Here is a 20,098-nt window from a genome sequence, read left to right on the forward strand (position 1 = left end):
GTAGTAAGCACTTTGGCAGTTGGAACAGTCCAAACATTTGTGCAATTAATAAATTGGGGCAGTTGAGTATTTGGAATGTTTATCCTCCATGGAGTTTTACCAGCTGATCACGAGGGAATTCGCTACTAAAGGTACGAGCCTCATGATTTATTACAGCCTTATGTTTCAGACAAAGCTACTTTTTGAGATAAATAAAAAGCACATGAAACACAATGCTCTAACATGTTGTTCTACTTAGGCCTATGTGAAACATTAAAAGGGATCTTATTGGTCGCCTTATTGCTAGCACCAGTATTAATTATTTTTTACATCTTCTCCTCCATACACTTGACAGAGTCAGTCTCTGAGACCTTTTAAGGGTCATTAAGAGTCATGTGAAACGACAGCAGGCCCCTTGCCTTCGAGGGCCACTTGGTTAATGTGTGGCTTACCTTCAAAACAGAGAGCCCAGCAAACCGGGAACATTCTAATAACATTAGCTAAGATTCCCATTAAGTTCTATTTAGGCTTTTATGTAACATTATGATGATAACATCCCAAAAACATTCAGAGAATATTTTTGATAAAATCTATATATTTAAAAAAAATGTTTTAGATGAAATATAATTGGAGTGTTCTAACATTCACTCAAATGTTGTACACAACATCTGTAACAACCACCACAGAACATTCCCCAAAAGGTTGTGTGTTTGTATAAAATACATTCCTATAACACATTTAATCTGTTCTTTAAAGGTTTGCAGAATGTTTCATTAGGTTGCTTGCAGTTTGGGGTTTTAGTCGGGGTTTCTGTACAGCACTTTGTGACACTGGCTGATGTAAAAAGGGCTTTATAAATACATTTGATTGATTGATTGATGTTTTTCATCAAATTGTATGATATTTGGATGAAATCAGTTCATAGTAGTTTGACCCAAGTATGAAAACTTATTTTATCTGGTACATTGACAAAGTTGATCATAAAGTTACTGGTCCCCTCCCCCCATGTAAAACACCTGGATTTAGGAGAAATTTTTCCAACAATTGTTTACAGACAGATTATTTCACTTATAACTCACTGTATCACAATTCCATTGGGTCAACAGTTTACATACACTAAGTTAACTGTGCCTTTTAACAGTTTGGAAAATTCCAGAAAATGATGTCATAGCTTTTGATAGGCTAATTGACATCATTTGAGTCAATTGGAGGTGTATCTGTGGATGTATTTCAAGGCCGAGAATCAAAATTGTAGACCTCCACAAGTCTAGTTCATCCTTGGGAGCAATTTCCAAACGCCTGAAGGTACCACTTCATCTGTACAAACAATAGTACAGAAGTATAAACACCATGGGACCACATAGCCGTCATACCGCTCAGGAAGGAGACACGTTCATCTCTAGGAGACAGAACGCACTTTGGTGCAAAAAGTGTGAAACAATCCCAGAACAACAGCAAAGGACCTTGTGAAGATGCTGGAGGAAACGGGTACAAAAGCATCTATATCCACAGTAAAACGAGTTGTATATTGACATAACCTGAAAGGCCGCTCAGCAAGGAAGTACTGCTCCAAAACCGCCATAAAAAAAGCCAGACTACGGTTTGCAACTGCACATGGGGACAAAGATCGTACTTTTTGAAGAAATGTCCTCTGGTCTGATGAAACAAAAATCGAACTGTTTGGCCATAATGACCATTGTTATGTTTGGAGGAAAAAAGGGGAGGCTTGCAAGCCGAAGAACACCATCCCACCGTGAAGCACGGGGGTGGCAGCATCATGTTGTCGTGGTGCTTTGCTGCAGGAGGGACTGGTGCACTTCACAAAATAGATGGCGTCATGAGGAAGGAAAATTATGTGGATATATTGAAGCAACAGCTCAAGACATCAGTCAGGAAGTTAAAGCTTGGTCGCAAATGGGTCTTCCAAATGAACAATGACCCCAAGCATACTTCCAAAGTTGTGGCAAAATAACTTAAGGACAACAAAGTCAAGGTATTGGAGTGGCCATCACAAAGCCCTGACCTCAATCCTATAGAAAATTTGTGGGCAGAACTGAAGAAGCTTGTGCGAGCAAGAAGGCCTACAAACCTGACTCAGTTACACCAGCTCTGTCAGGAGGAATGGGCAAAAAATTCACCCAACCTATTGTGGGAAGCTTGTGGAAGGCTACCCGAAGCGTTTGACCCAAGTTAAACAATTGAAAGGCAATGCTACTAAATACTAATTGAGTGTTTGTAAACTTCTGACCCACTGGGAATGTGATGAAAGAAATAAAAGCTGAAATTAATCACTCTCTACTATTATTCTGACATTACACATTCTTAAAATAAAGTGGTGATCCTAACTGACCTAAGACAGGGAATTTTTCCTCGGATTAAATGTCAGGGACATTGTAAAAAAACTGAGTTTAAATGTAGTTGGCTAAGGTGCATGTAAACTTCCAAATTCAACTGTACATTATGCCGGACATTTTTTACACCAATGGTTGCATCTTATAATTTTAACTCATTTAAACTGCTTGTACTGCTTAAAACTGTCATTGTGTGTGCATCAAATGGCTTTGTTTAAAAATAATTTAGACGGACCGCTGCACCACTCAGCAGGCCCTAAGACACTGCATTGCAGTGCTTGAGGCGTCAGTACAGACCCATGGTCGATCCCAGGTTGTGTCACAACTGACAGTGACCGTGAGTCCCATAGGGCGGCGCACAATTTGCCCAGTGTCGTCCGGTTTAAGGTGAGGGTTTGGCCGGGGGGGACTTTACTTGGCTCATCACGCTCTAGCGACTCCTTGTGGCAGGCCGAGCGCCTGCAGGTTGATTTCGTTCGTCAGTTGAACGGTTTTTCCTCCGACACATTGCTGGCTTCCGTGTTATGCGGGCTGCTGTACCATCATTAACAGTGGATCAGTGCATCTTGCAAGCGCTGACCATAAATAAATATAAATATCAGAGTTTGGTGAGTCTGACATGGTGGCTGCTGTTGTTCTTCCATCCCTAAGTTCCCTAACATCGAGTCTGAGAACTGCCAGCACACAGCTGACACAAAGCAATGTTGTTCACTATAGTATTTTGCCATTCCATTGTGTGTGTTGTTGTCTTACTGTTGACGTAGCTTATGTCATTGGAGCCAATCATGATGATTAGGGCCTGTAGTTATTATTATTTTACTTTCCATCTCCTTTTTCTCTCCACTTTCATCAAGCTGTAATGATAGACATGTTAGAAAATCCAACGTCTACTCTGTGTGCACAGCTTCCCAGGCATCCACCGCAGCAGGAGTGCTGTGAGACAGCATATCCCCCTTATTCATTTGAAATTGGCACTTAAAAAATATCAGAAAACACATTGTAGAATGAGTAGATCACTACATAAACAAATTGATAGCATCATAACAGTAAATACAATTAAATTCACTACCCTTCTAACAGATATTTCCCTTTTCAAAAACATTACCGGCTATGTAGACAGGCTCCTGGATCCTCTTCAACGAGGTCATCCTTGATCCATTGCCGTATGTGGGGAAGCTGCGCGAGCTGTCCATCCCAGGACCCCTGTCTACCCAGTGAGAGAGGCCTGAGCTGTCCATCCCAGGACCCCTGTCTACCCAGTGAGAGAGGCCTGAGCTGTCCATCCCAGGACCCCTGTCTACCCAGTGAGCGAGGCCTGAGCTGTCCAACCCAGGACCCCTGTCTACCCAGTGAGAGAGGCCTGAGCTGTCCATCCCAGGACCCCTGTCTACCCAGTGAGAGGCCTGAGCTGTCCATCCCAGGACCCCTGTCTACCCAGTGAGCGAGGCCTGAGCTGTCCAACCCAGGACCCCTGTCTACCCAGTGTGAGAGGCCTGAGCTGTCCAACCCAGGACCCCTGTCTACCCAGTGAGCGAGGCCTGAGCTGTCCAACCCAGGACTCCTGTCTACCCAGTGAGCGAGGCCTGAGCTGTCCAACCCAGGACCCCTGTCTACCCAGTGTGAGAGGCCTGAGCTGTCCATCCCAGGACCCCTGTCTACCCAGTGTGAGAGGCCTGAGCTGTCCATCCCAGGACCCCTGTCTACCCAGTGAGAGGCCTGAGCTGTCCATCCCAGGACCCCTGTCTACCCAGTGAGAGGCCTGAGCTGTCCATCCCAGGACCCCTGTCTACCTAGTGTGAGAGGCCGGACAAGGAAGAGGCCATAGCTGGATTTGTCTCCCGCTTCAATCTTGGGGTTGACTGAAACCAAGTGGGTGACTGAAGCCTGACTGATTGAAGCAGTGTACATGAGTCCCCATCCTCTCCTGCTCCTCTCCCCATTCATCTCTGTAGTTCATTGCATTTCCTAAAGTCTACACATATTGTGTAACCATGTTTCTCTAGGGAAAAAAATGGAAATTGAGGCTCAGATATGCTCTACTAAAAGAGAGGATGTCATTTATTTTGTCCAGATCTATAAATCCAGTCAGAAATGCTGAATTTTGACTAACTGTAAAAAATAAAATAAAAATAAAAAATAAAAAAACATTGTGTAAGAATTCACTGTTCAACTTTATAACAAAATGCATCCGATATAATTCCTACTTTGAGACGCTTGATATGGTCCCCTCTGGCTTATTTTTCATGATGTGAAAAGTAAAAGTGATCCTAGATCAGCACTCATAGTCTTGGACACCTTGTAAACATGGACCCAGAAGTACACAGCATATAAAGAGGATGGGGGAACTGATGTTGAATAACCCAGTTACCAGTATTTCCCTGGATTAGTTATATCTAAGAAGGCTAAAAAGGAAGCATGGAATTCCTGATTAGTATATAGCCATGGCAGTATGGTCAAAGAAAACACTGTGAAAGCAAACTTCCCTGGTGGTGCAGAGGATAAAGACTGGGCTTGGGAAGCAAACATTGCAGGTTTCAACCCCACATGCAGATTGTCAGCATATGAAGGGTAAAAAATATGGTTGTTTGTATGATTAAGTACTGTTCAAATGTCCTATGAATGAAATAATATTGAGATTGCAGATTGTCAACATATGAAGTGTAAAACAAATATGGTTGTGCTTGTATGATTAAATGTTGTTAAAATGTCCTATGACTGAAATTAAAATGCAATGTGTCTCTATATCACCTACAATACAGTCCTCAAATGTGGATTGCCATTCAATCTGGAGAGAAACATAATGGGGATGCATTCCAATCTGCTTTCTCATGATTAATTTGCATTCTGAGAATGTTGTGGTAACATTCTCAGGTAAAACGTAAATATAACATTTCCTAAATGTTTTGAAGTGTTCTGAGAACCTCCAAGACAAGGTAAACTGTACATTGCATGAACATCAATGGAATATTATGTTAAACCTAAAACAAATATGCCGTGTACTTCATAACTAACTTCAGTCTTACAAGATTAAGGGAATGTCCTCTGCAACCTAACGTAAACATTGTATGAATGTCATTAGCATATTTAGTGTTCTGGGAACCTCTCTCTTGTAATTTACCCCCACTTTCCCACAACCTAATTACATGTTCTGGGAACCTTTAAAGGACTTAATGGCTGTTTTGTAAACATTCTTGCAACATCAAAGGAATGTTTTGTACACCCTGATACCAACATTATCTGAATGTCTGCACAACTGGACAGTTTTTGCATTTTTGGGAACTTATCTCTTGTCAAGTTCCCAATGTTACCACAACCTAATGAAACATTTAGGGAACATTTAAATATCCCGTACAGTCATCCTAATTCCCAAGTAAAAATAGTCTGAATGACCAAAACATCACCCATAATATTTTTACACTATTAAAATGCTCAGAATTTAAGAAATTGTACCTTCTCTCATATCTAACTATTACAAGCCTGAAAGAACGGGCTCAGTGGGCTGGGAGCTTATATCCATTCATGAGCTTGCCTTGACTGACAGGCGTTGCCAGGTAACAAGGTAAACAATGGACCACGTCATTGATGACCAGGTAAACAATGAGCCACATGTCATTCCGGGCCTAAATACCGTAGTATACCTCAACCCATTTTCTCTGCAAAATGCTCTCATGGTCAACAGAGCTGATCATGGACTGTTGGATATCAGACAAACAGCAGCAATACACATTTATATTGTTCTGTAACTAATTACAGAATACAGTTCACTGATACACTTCACAAGAATTAGTAAAGCCTGAGTCCCTTTAGAAGCGTAGACATAAGGGAATGTTCATGAAAAGCCAGATAATTAAGTCTCTGCACAAATTTCAAAATCACATTTCATAAGACTTTCAACACGTGATGAGAAAAGACAATCGTAAAATACAGTTTTACAAGTACACAGCATATGAAGAGGATGGAAGCATTTGAATAACTTATGTATTCTGTGTGCTGATTGACCATATGAAATTAAAGTGCTATTTGTCTCTGTCACCTACAATACAGTCCTCACATGTGAATTGCCATTACATCTGGAGAGAAACTTAATGGGGATTTTCATGCTGAGAATGTTGTGGTAAAAACATTTCAAGAACATTTCGAAATGTTATTCGGTAAAACTTAAATATAACATTTTCTAAATGTTCTTGAAATGTTCAAAGGAATTCAAAGACGAGGTAAAATGTATAGTGTGAACAATGGAATATTAAAACAAATACGATATGAACATTATAAAAACGGACATTTAATTCTTACAACATTATTAAGGGAATGTAATGTGCAACCTAACTTAAACATTGTATAAATGTGATCACAACTGAGAACATTTTGTGTTTCGTGAACCCATCTCCTGTAATTTTACATTTGAGTCATTTAGCAGACGCTCTTATCCAGAGCGACTTACAGTACTGAGTGCATACATTTTCATACTGGTCCCCCCATGGGAATTGAACCCACAACCCTGGTGTTGAAATTGCCATGCTCTACCACGCGAGCCACATGGGACAACCCACACTGTTCGAACAACCAAATGAAATGTCCTGTGAACCTTTAAAGAACTCAGAAAGGCTGTCCTGTCAACATTCTTGACATCAAAGGAAGGTGTTGTGCACCCTGATACAATGTCAGCACAACTGGACAGTTTTAGTGTTTTGGGAACATATCTCTTGTCATATCCCCGACCTTGAATCACTGGTGGGTAGAGGCTCTTTGATGAATAATGTTGGGTGAGTAGCAATACAGTAGCATCCCTCAAATCTCCTCTCCTTTTGTTCAGCAGGGTGATTAGACCTCTGATCTTTCTATGCCTGTAAACATTACAAGTCCTTCGTTATTCTCCCTTGGTTCGAGGGTGAGGAGATCAGACATTCTGGGCTTCAAGGAACAAATTCATTTCCATAGGTAAGTTGTTTATTTGCTTGATATATCAGGGGAATAGGTCACTGTTTACACTCGGATACTGAACTGACATCTTATCTCCAGGCACAAGAAGAAACCATTCTGAATCATCCTTCAATCATCCTATTCTCCCAATCTCAAAACGTTCTAGCAGCATGTTTGATTACTCTGAAACCACAGGTTCTTATAGGGAGACTAAAAATATGTCTGGTTCTACTCCCAAGCATCAGCAGGCCTCTTAGGACCATGTCGATCGTATGATAATGGAACACCGTCATGTTGAAATTAGCAAGTCTGCTGGCACATATGTCTGTCTGTCTGTCTGTCTGTCTGTCTGTCTGTCTGTCTGTCTGTCTGTGTGTGTCTGTCTGTGTGTCTGTGTGTGTGTGTGTGTGTGTGTGTGTGTGTGTGTGTGTGTGTGTGTGTGTGTGTGTGTGTGTGTGTCTGTCTGTCAGTCTCTCCATTTCCTCTCCCCATCAGCTATGAGCACACTGCAAGTGCAGCATTCACTTTCACCAGTTCTGTGCTGCACAGTCTAATCTATTCCGACTTCCTCCTCCTCCTCAGCAACCTCTAACTTCCCCTCCTCACGTCAACACACAACAAACAAAACTCACTAACAGAGACCCACACATTAGTTAACAACAACATTGATGCATTCATTACTTCTCCCCTCTCATTCCTCTGCAAGAAATCCGAGGTTAGGAGGGAAGGCGGTGAGAAGAAGAAAAGGAGAGGGGGAAGAGAAAAAAGGAGGAGGAAGCGGCCAGGCAGCAGGAGATGAATTGAATCCTCAGCAGGCCAGCGTGTGCACTGGTAGCCCCTGTTAATTAGTCAACGTCAGGACCCATTAAGAGAGGGAGCGGGTGTTGGGCTCTGGCTGGATGGGGTTCAATCACTATGACTTTCAGTGTCAGGTAAAAGGAGCAATTTCACAGCAATGTACAACATTACAATACGCTTTGTACTTTGCAGATACAAACATTTGATGCACAGGAAGGAAGAAGACCTAAAATGGACACAACACTTGTGTCAGTGAGGAATACAGACCTCTGTTCAACACTGAAGTGTTTCAAAGTGCAAAATGATTCCCTGTGGAACCAAAACAACTGACACTTCCAGTGTACTCTCTGCATGATTAGAGGAGGAATTATACCAAGAGTCGATAAAAGCATCCACAAGATAATATTTTAATCAAGATAACGGAGTCTGGTACTGACATGGCTAAAGAGCAGAAGGTCCTCCCACCCCCCCAGGATCTTTGAGGATTGGAATAGTATAGAAAAACAGATTCAACATCACCCTTATGGTCATGCTTTAAAAGCCAAACCACAGTGTGTAACTATAAAAACACCGGCCACCATTGCATAGAAGATAGAATAACATGTCCAGCGGTGTAAAGTAAAAATACTTTAAAGTACTACTTAAGTCGTTTTTTGTGGTATCTGTACTTCACTATTTATATTTTGACAACTTTTACTTGACTACATTCCTAAAAACAAGAATGTACTTTTTACTCCATACATTTTCCTTGACACCCAAAAGTACTCATTACATTTTGAATGCTTAGCAGAACAGGAAAATGGTCTAATTCACACACTTATCAAGAGAACAACCGTGGTCATCTCTACTGCCTCTGATCTGGCAGACTCACTAAACACAAATGCTTCGTTTGTAAATTATGTCAGTGTTGGAGTGTCCGCCTGGCTATCGATAAATAAATAAAAACAAGAAAATTGTGACGTCTGGTTTGCTTAATATAAGTAATTAGAAAGAATTAATACGTTTGATACTTAAGTATATTTTAGCAACTACATTGACTTAAGATACTTAAGTATATTTAAAACCAAATACTTTTACACTTTTTCCTCATTGAGTCATTTTCTATTACGGTATCTTAACTTTGACAATCGGGTACTTTCTCTACCACTGAACATGGCAAGCAGAATCTATAGCATTACCTAAAAATCCCATAAGCATAGAGAATAATAGAACCAAACGCACACCAATTAATCTTCCAAACTCGTACAACTCCATACAGTATTAACCTCATGAAAGACTGACAAATGGAAGTCATTACCAACCATAAGCTTGAGACTTCACAGCCGACACACAAACAGGACCTGCTTTCACAGGACATCCTTCCATGTAGCCTACTTCATTTCCTCTCACAAATGTTAATCCTTTGAAGCAAGGAGGACATAAAACAAACTAAGAAGGCATGTTTTACAAATAGGCTAGTAATAAATCGAGGTAAACTTATAGTAAATCGATAGTGTGGGCCTTTACTGATGAATCAGGATATTTCATGTACTGTAGCCATATTACGCCAACTTTTTGTATTATGAAGTGAGGTCCAAGGGTACGTTCAGCAGCTCTAGCCTGTTAGAAGAGCACCCTTATATAAGGGAATGTGTGTACCGGCATATACTGTACATTGCAAATGGGTTTTGAATGGTGTACAACGTCAGCACTGGGATTTGCTGGGGAACCAGACAATATTAAAGCCTCAAATGAAACCCATTTTGGAAAATGTAATTTTGTACACCAAGACGCGCAGCCCAGTATATACATGTAAGACATGGGGCTCCATTCATCTCACTCTCCCCAAGATAAATGGAATGAAATTATCCCTGTGTAGCTGGGTAAGGTGCCTCGGGTTTCAGGAAACAGGGCCTTGCTTTTACGGAATATATTATATATTTCCCATCAGCCTTTTGTAGTGAATGCACCCATTCAACCATCCCCACTAGGCTTCTAGTTCATGTATTGACTAATGGAAGTGAACTAATCACTCTGTGAACCAGTGAAGTTTATAATATGGCTAATGATTGTAAATCCATTTGTCGAGGGGAACGCTGCCCTGGTGAACTGATCCAAGCCGCTAGAGAAGGGGGCATCTTTGTCAAAAGCAGCGGTCAAGCTCCACCAAATATGAAACATCAAGGTCTTTTGCTGACAGTAGCCTGGCTGTGCACTGTTCATATCTGCTCGCCTTATTATTTGTGCTTAAATCCTCTCTGTCAAGCGCCATGCTCGGATTCCAAAAACTAATTTAATTCCAGCTATGTGGCAGGGTGCAGGCAGGCTCCTAGCAAGCCAAACGTTAATGCTTCAGCATTAAACGTGAGACAGCGATGCACTGTAGCCTGATGAGACACAGCTCCCTTCAAGTATGGGTTCATAAAACAACCAGGGCCTGATTTCCCGACAGCAATGGAACTTAGGCTTATGACTGTTTTAATGATGCATCTTTCCCACAACGGCCCAAGATGTATAATACATTTTCCAAAACACCACACAGAGCAACCTGGTCTCAGACTAGATGTAACACAGTAAACTCAAATCTGGGACACTCAAATTAGTACAATATGTTACGTTTGGTATGGTTACATAAGACAGATGGTTAATTAAGGCAAAAAACGAAAGTAGGGTGGTTGGTCAGGATGGATGGATGTGCGTTTAATGTGAACGTCTAGCAACCCACAGGTTTGCGAGTTCAAATATCATCCCGGACAGCTTTAGCATTTAGCTAATTAGCATTACCAGTAGCAAAATAGGACTACATTTATTGAACATGAAATGTATTTCAATATGATTGAAATAGGCCCATAGCCTACTGTATCTCTACAATAATGCAGTCTTCCTGGTTTTTCATTTGAACCATTTTTTTATACATCGGTTGTTTGTATCAATTGCAAAGACATTGGCAACTTTATAGTCAACATATTGTACGTCACAGAGAGACGGATAAACCATATGATTCTATGTTTAGTGGAGATAGTCTATAAAGTGACTTGGGGGGATGTAAAAGCGTCTAACGATTCACTTCTATGTGGCAGGTGTTAGATTACGAGCGTTTTCAAGTCAAATGCTAATATTGATGGTTTTGGGAAACAGCTCTGGGATTTAACGATGCTCCTACGAAGGTTCTAATGATGAACTTAGCCTTAAGATGCTTTTGGGAAACAGCTCTGGGATTTAACGATGCTCCTACGAAGGTTCTAATGATGAACTTAGCCTTAAGATGCTTTTGGGAAACAGCTCTGGGATTTAACGATGCTCCTACGAAGGTTCTAATGATGAACTTAGCCTTAAGATGCTTTTGGGAAACAGCTCTGGGATTTAACGATGCTCCTACGAAGGTTCTAATGATGAACTTAGCCTTAAGATGCTTTTGGGAAACCGGACCCAGGTAGACAAACACTTTTAAGTCCAAATTTAAGTGCCACTTTGGTCACATTTTATTTGGATAGTCCGAAGTATGAAAAATGGTCATACTATCAACAAACAATATGTTGATAGGCAACTGCTTGTGAAGTTTAGGTTTAGAATAAGGGTTAGGGTAAGGGTAAAGGTTCGAGTTAAGTTTAGGGTTAGGATAAGGTTAAGTTTAGGGTTAGGATAAGGGTTAAGGTTAGGGATAGAGCAAGGGTTAGGGTTAGTAGATAGTTGAAATGTTACTGATAGTCTGTAGAGCATCTACAGATAGACTATCCAAATAAAGTGTTACTGGCGCTTTTATATACCATTATAACAACAATTGAAAAACAAAAATACATTAAGATTTCTCTGCATCGAGATACCAAAGTGAAAAGCAACAGTCTACCACAAAACATTGCACCTAACTCCAAACTTTATACCCAGAGGCACAGCATCCACTATCAAAAATAAAAGTCAAGTAAGTATGATCTTATTGTACTATTTACCATTAGTCCTTGAACGTTCCATGACTTCAACTGAATTGCATGAGTTCTTTAGACACAGCACACTGCTACAATTTTTTTTCAAAGAAGTATACATTTACACAAAGGTGTAAGCATTTACTAGCTCAATTTGTCCCTTAATGGCCCCATTACTTTCTTGGCCTACCAGGGGAACCATTTACATTCACAATGCAGGTCCCTCTCCTCTGGGTCTCTAAATTTAGCCAGCAGAGCTTGTTACAGAGCACAGAGGGAGGGGTGAGGAGCTTGTACAGGCCAGGGCAGAGTGAATGAGTGAGAGAGAGGAGAGCTTGTATAGGGCACAGTGAGAAGGATGGAGGAGAGCACAATGCCATTACTGAAGCACCTAGGTAGTGTGGACATGCCATGGGTAGAAGTAAATCCTAAAAGGAAGTAATCACAAGGCACTTACTGTAGTTATAATTAATATTGTGCTGCATTACCATAAGCTATTATCCAATTTAGTCAAGCATTAAAGATGCACTATGTAGAAATTGCTCCAGCATTTCCTGGTTGCTAAAATTCATTGTACCATCTAAACTGCTGTGAAATATATTATGGGAATTTGGTCAGATCACCCAAAAGGTTATATTGCAGCTTTAAATACAGGCCATCTTGACTAGTTTGTACATTAATTACCGACCAATCTATCGATATATACTTTATCTTTTTCAAATTAAACCATCTTACTGAGAGAAAAATAGTTTGGGCATTCATCTTAAGATAAATAGGTGAGACAACCACATATCACAATCATAGTAAATAGATTTTTCTCAACCAAGTAGTTATCAGCAAGAAACGGCTGACACGTTTTAAGAGGCGAAAAAAGCTTGACATTGTATAGCTAGCAGTGTGGGCTGTGGAAAACTTCCAGGACAGACCAAAATAAACTGCATGAACACTGACCTTGAACACGTCGACCTTGCTTACCCAAGCCTTCTTCACACACGGGTTTAAATAAATTACTCCACCATGGAAAGCATGTCATAAAGGGTTTTGCCTAACAGTGCAACCCATAACTGGTAAAGATCTCTGGGCTATTTTGAGTAGATAGTCACACCAGGTTTGTCTTGACTGCTACAAGGAATAGCCATAGCGTGTAAACTCAACATTAACTAAAATGTTTTTAAATCTTTCAAGAATTAGCTAATTTTATTCCCTATACCCGATACTGTAACTTAATTGATCAAGTTTTACTAGTTACACTTTGCAGAATTCATTAATATTGTATGATTTTCTGGGGACTGATGTGAATTGAATAATCAATGGAGTAAGTATGTGAGAAACATTTTAAAATATTACAAGTTCACAACACCACTTGAGTTATTGGCACCCAATATGTAATTCGGCCAAGAGACCTTGCAAGAATGTTAATATTTCCTGACAGGGTGGGTTTTGGTTAAATTGCATTAACAAGAGTATTCCAAACTATTGCAATACAACAGTGGGAAATGTATTTACTTTTATCCATCCCTTGGGAACAAAAACAATGATTATGCTTCTGGGGCAGATGGGATATTTTCTGGTCATAGCCCAATGAGGAGGCAAATCCTCGCCAAAGTGTGGAGTCTGGCGATATGCCATCGTTTTTTAAACCTGGCTAGGCCACGAAGAAGAGTACTAATTGAGGAAATACCATTCCCAAACAGATTATAAAAAAAAATGGAATTGTAACAAAGTCAAGTTTTAACAAGGAGAGAAAATGAAGATCCATCACAGCAATCTAACCGCTCCAACGTGTTTTAGGTTTGAGGATTGTAGTTCTGTCGGTAAATCTAACCGCTCCAACGTGTTTTAGGTTTGATGATTGTAGTTCTACTGTCAGTAAATCTAACCGCTCCAACGTGTTTTAGGTTTGAGGATTGTAGTTCTACTGTCGGTAAATCTAACCGCTCCAACGTGTTTTAGGTTTTAAGGATTGTAGTTCTACTGTCGGTAAATCTAACCGCTCCAACGTGTTTTAGGTTTGAGGATTGTAGTTCTACTGTCGGTAAATCTAACCGCTCCAACGTGTTTTAGGTTTGAGGATTGTAGTTCTACTGTCGGTAAATCCCAAGATTTTGGTTGAGGTCAAGATTCAGCTTTTGATTGGTATTGTATTGCATTTGTCAACCAACAAATAACCACAAAAGAGAAGATCTTCATATTATTACATTTTATGACTACGTACATGTCGAGGTAAAATGGAAGCTAATCAAAACAATTTAGAGAAATATAGAAAAGTATTACTCTTGATCAGGGTTGAGTAAGACAATATCAGGCATCTTGGAAGAAAGAATCCAGGTCCTTTGTCATTTCTGCTGCCACCTCCTGAGACAGGTTCCCTGGTCCTGGTGTCTGGCGAGGGGGCGTGTTGGTGGCGGGGTTGTCCTCCCGCTTCACCTCTACCTTCACCCCAGCCACAAGACTGGGGTGATTGAGCGATAGCCCAGAGTCCTCAATCTGACAACACAAAACAGAAAAAAGTTTTGTAAGGTGTCAGATGGTAAAATGAATACCGGTTCAAATGTTAATGAGCTAGAAAGAGTAGTGATGGTCAGCTTTGACAGACATGTTAGAAAGAAAAAAAACTCTGCTTCAGTTATTTTACAATTTTCATTGAACAAGTGTAGTGAACTGCTGCAATTCCTCCCTCATCTTTCAAGCCTGGCTGTGTGATTGGGATGGAACACACCGGCTTTGAAGTCTCCCTGATTAGTCTCTCTCCTGCCATCATCTTGATCATTGTCCAATTCCTTTGTCTAGCTAGGAAAATGTTAGCTAACTACTAGACTGTATATCTCAGCAGCCCTTCGATGGAAATAGACTTCTTACAAAAACAAGAATCAAAGAAACAAGTTCAGTACTGATCTAAGAAAAAAACATTATCTCTCCTGCTTACTGTCCTGTCTCTGTTCACGGTCTGTCCAGCAAACTTTTTTTTACGTTTTTTTTTTAGGAATGGGGGAAAAATCTCAGAGCCACAGGTTGCTGAGTAGAGAGCTTTCCATTACACCCTGATCTGTCTCAGTTTCACCACATTACAGCAAATGGCACTTGGCCTTCTGGCTGTGAAAAATGACAAAATGCATAAACATGAAACAATCAGAAACAGAGATCAGAAACAAATCAATCTTTGAATGATTTCGCTGCAGGCCCCGCCCCTTCCGTCCACTCCCCTATTCCGAGGTGAAGCACATCGGAGGCTCCACTGGACACTATTTCATTACTCTTTCTATTGTTTAATTCATCACCAGTGTAAATATTTGATAATTTAAGTATTATATTTTGACCTTTAATAAACGCTGCCAAGGACGGAGGAACGACTGCGATCTATCTGTACAAACCCACAGATCTGGAACCAGGTAGGACATGTAGCCGAGTTTGAATTCTCCCAGTCGCAGGTACGGGGGAAATTAGTTGGTCGTCTTTGTGTCCCATGATGACTTAGAGATGAGTGGCTGTAGATTTGGGGGATGGCCCAGACCTCCACACAAAACAGCTATGCTTTGCGTATTAATGTCACAAACGTGCAGTTTGGAAGACAGCACAAAAAGATTTGTCATCAATTTCATAAATTCACGAGTCAGTCAGAATTCACTGAAAAACACTTTAGAGGCATTGAAATCATTCTCCATGACAATGTGAGTATATTATAACAATAAATGAGAGGAGAAACAATCACCACAAATATGAATCATAACCCTTAAGCTTAGTAGCAAAGTAATACATTGAAATGGTGGACTAGTTTAGGGACATTTATGATACTATCTAGTCTAGATATCTAGTCTAGATATATTGGTATTGTAAGTAAGGGTGTAGCTAGGTCACAACAGACAGTGTCCTTTGCCTGTCCTCTCTTCAAGAAGCAAAGTGGCTTTCATCGGGACCGACTTTCATAGTGACTTACTCTCAAGTAACCAAAAAGGCTAGGTAGTCTAAAACCTTATTGAATCAGATTGATCGGAAATCTGTCCCATTAAAACATATTGGGGATTAAGGTATAAAGTGTTATACATGTACTCTCTCTGGGTTATCAGATTGAAATGTGATTGAGGATATTAGCTGCATCTGAATAAACTTTTCACCGGAGCGATGGCTAATACATCACATCAAAGACCGCTCCCTTCTCTCCTTCTCAGACTCAAATTAAACTGTCACATAGCAGATAGTCAACATTTATATCTGGGTGCTACGTGCCCACATTCTCACCAGGATTCTGGCACTTCAACTGCGTTGAAAGCTGAGGGACAGGGGCACGTGATAAAGAAATAATCCTGACTGACATCTCTATATTATTGCCTTCTCACCGAAACATTTAAAACACCACCTCTCTCGATTCTGTCAGTTTGCAGAGCGTCCAATTTGAAAAGAATAAACAGCGCAGCACGGTAAATCTGACGAATATTGTCAACATGTATTGGAGAGACCAACTTCCCAAACTGCCGCTTTTATGGCTTCCCGAAAATAACACATTACCAAACCCCGAGATTTAGCGGTATGTCAGAGAAATCACTATGATCAACGTGCATAACAGCACAGACATAAAGAACAATGAAAACAAGTTGCCACACTATTTTTTTTACATTCTCCCTCTTAAATAGGGATATTAATAACCTTGAACGTGACTGAAACTGCTGATCCAAAGGTCCTCCACTAAAATACATTAGATCAAATAAATACTCATTAAGGGCTAAATTAATTTAAAATCTCATAATAAACCCATACAACTTAAACGGCTATGACAGCTAATGATGGATGTGATTACAGAGTTTGGTGCTCCTCCAGAGACTTCATGCATGTGCAGCAGGGTCCTCCCCAAGGCCCTCACAAAAGGCGGGCAGGCCGCCCCAATTACATCCGGCCCCAAATGAAAAGCGTCCTTACACTGTGTGACAGCTCAGAGTACTTCGGGCAGGTCAGTGCATTCCCTCGATCAACTCCAGCATCTGAAAACAACAAAGGAAAGTAGAGCGAAAACAGAGATGAGAGGTGTTGGGAGTTATAAAGAGATCTTAAATTATTATTTGTATAGAACAGGAATGTTGCATAAGAGAGGATTTGACGTTAACCAATAGCATTGGCTAGATGCTATAAGCAGTTGCAGGAATAATTCTAATCAAAATCAAATCAAATGTTATTTGTCACATGCACCAAATACAACAGGTGTAGACCTTGCTGTGAAATGCTTATTTACTACAAGCCCTTTTAACCAACAATGCAGTTCAAGAAATAGAGTTAAGAAAATATTTAGGAAATAAACTAAAGTAAATAATACTAAAAAGAATAAACATTGCTATTATAGATGGAGCGTTTGTGTTAAGGTTGCTAATTATGGAGAAACGTCACAGCTTGGCATTAACGTGAGGCTCAAAGTATTACTGGAAATAATGCTTTCCATGACACTTAAATACAGCACAGATAAAAAGAGGGAGATAACTAGAAATGATCAAACAAAAATAAGTGATTTACAGGGTTTGTGTTACAATAATGTGAAGCACAAAATCCCAACGATCTTTTTTTATTTTCTTCCTTAAACTATCGACCAGGGCCTGGTTTCTCAAAGCATCTTAAAATCCCCTAGTCTATGGACGCACTGGCGCATCAATCTAAGTAACATAAAAAAACATGCCATCAAAATCCGTCAGTTTAGCTAGAGATATCTTTTTTGTTGTTGTCTTAATTAATGGAATTATGGAGGTCGTTTTGTGCCAATCTAAACAAAGGTGTTAAATATGTGTAAAAAATAATAATATATACACACATACTGTACCAGTCAAAAGTCTGGACACACCTGCTCATTCCAGGGTTTTTCTTTATTTCTACAATGTAGAATAACAGTGAAGACGTCAAAACTATGAAGTAACACATATGGAATCAAGTAGTAACCAAAAAAGTGTTAAACAAATCAAAATATATTTGAGATTTGAGATTCTTCAAATAGCCATCCTTTGCCTCGATGACAGCTTTGCACACACTTGGCATTCTCTCAACCATCTTCACCTGGAATGCTTTTCCAACAGTCTTGAAGGAGTTTCCACATATACTGAGCACTTGTTGATTGCTTTTCTTTCACTCTGTGGTCCAACTCATCCCAAACCATCTCAATTGGGTTGAGGTTGGGTGATTGTGGAGGCCAGGTCATTTGATGCAGCACTCCATCACTCTCCTTCTTGGACAAATAGCCCTTACACAGCCTGGAGGTGTGTTGCGTCATTGTCCTGTTGAAAAACAAATTATGCTCAGTGCTCAGTATATGTGGAAACTCCTTCAAGACTGTTGGAAAAGCATTCCAGGTGAAGCTGGTTGAGAGAATGCCAAGAGTGTGCAAAGCTGTCATCAAAGCAAAGGGTGGCTTCTTTGAAGAATCTAAAATATATTTGGATTTGTTTCACACTTTTTTTGGTCACTACATGATTCCGTATGTGTTATTTCATAGTTGTAGAAAATAGTAAAAATAAAGAAAAACCCTTGAATGAGTTGGTGTGTCCAACTTTTGACTGGTACTGTATATACCGTGCCTTCAGACATTATTCAGAAACCCTTGACTTTTTACACATTCTGTTACGTTACAGCCTTATTCTAAAATGGATTAAATAAAAAGAATTCCTCAGCAATCTAAACAAAATACCCGATAATGAGAAATTAATGACAAATAAAGAACAGAAATACCTTATTGACGTAAGTATCCAGACTATTTGCTATGAGACTCAAAATTGAGCTCAGGTGCATCCTGTTTCCATTGAGCATCGTTGAGATGTTTCTGCAACTTAAATGGACTCCACCTGTGGTACATAATTTGGAAAGGCACAAACTTGTTTATATAATGTCCCACAGTTGACAGTGCATGTCAAAGCAAAAACTAAGCCATGAGGTTGAAGGAATTGTCCGTAGCGCTCCAAGACAGGATTATGTTGAGGAACAGATCTGGGGAAGGGTAACAAAAAAAGTTTGAGTCAAAAAATGTTCAGTCAACTTACACGGTAAAAGAAGGGTTAAATAAAAAAATTCAAACATTGAAGGTCCCCAAGAACACAGTGGCCTCCATCATTCTTAAATGGAAGAAGTTTGGAACCACCAAGACTCTTCCTAAAGCTGTCAGCCCGGCCAAACTGAGCAATCAGGGGAGAAGGTGGTGGGTCAGGGAGGTGGACCAAGAACCCTATGGTCACACTGACAGAGCTCTAGAGTTCCTTTGTGAAGATGGAAGAACCTTCCAGAAGGACAAGCATCTCTACAGCACTCCACCAATCAGGCCTTTATGATAGAGTGACCAGACGGAAGCCACTCCTCTGTAAAAAGCACATGACAGCCCGCTTGGCGTTCGCCAAAAGGCACCTAAAGACTCTCAGACCATGAGAAACAAGATTCTCTAGTCTGATGAAACCAAGATTGAACTCTTTGGCCTGAACGCCAAGCGTCACATCTGGAGGAAACCTGTCACCATCCCTATGGTGAAGCATGGTGGTGGCAGCATCATGATGTGGGGATGTTTTTCAGCGGCAGGGACTGGGAGACTGGTCTGGATCGAGTCAAAGCTGAACAGAGTAAAGTACAGCGAGATCCTTGATGAAAACCTGCTCCAGACCTCAGACTCGGGTGAAGGTTCACTTTCCAACAGGACAATGGTCCTAAGCACACAGCCAAGACAACACAGGAGTCAAGGACAGTCTCCGAATGTATATATGTGTGTATATACAGATATATACACACATATATATATATATATATATACACACATATATACACACACATATATATATATATATACACACATATACACATATACACTGCTCAAAAAAATAAAGGGAACACTTAAACAACACAATGTAACTCCAAGTCAATCACACTTCTGTGAAATCAAACTGTCCACTTAGGAAGCAACACTGATTGACAATACATTTCACATGCTGTTGTGCAAATGGAATAGACAACAGGTGGAAATTATAGGCAATTAGCAAGACACCCCCAATAAAGGAGTGGTTCTGCAGGTGGGGACCACAGACCACTTCTCAGTTCCTATGCTTCCTGGTTAATGTTTTGGTCACTTTTGAATGCTGGCGGTGCTTTCACTCAAGTGGTAGCATGAGACGGAGTCTACAACCCACACAAGTGGCTCAGGTAGTG

The 20,098-nt window shown here is 40.3% G+C and overlaps 1 pseudogene; it reads right to left on the reverse strand.

Annotated features, from left to right (window-relative positions):
• Nucleotides 1–14,248: 14,248 nt before the first annotated feature.
• Nucleotides 14,249–20,098, reverse strand: part of LOC106589779 (DNA primase large subunit-like) — a 104,674-nt pseudogene continuing 98,824 nt past the window's right edge.

The sequence above is a fragment of the Salmo salar genome, chromosome ssa28 (genome assembly GCF_905237065.1).
Source record: "Salmo salar chromosome ssa28, Ssal_v3.1, whole genome shotgun sequence".
NCBI lineage: Eukaryota > Metazoa > Chordata > Actinopteri > Salmoniformes > Salmonidae > Salmo > Salmo salar.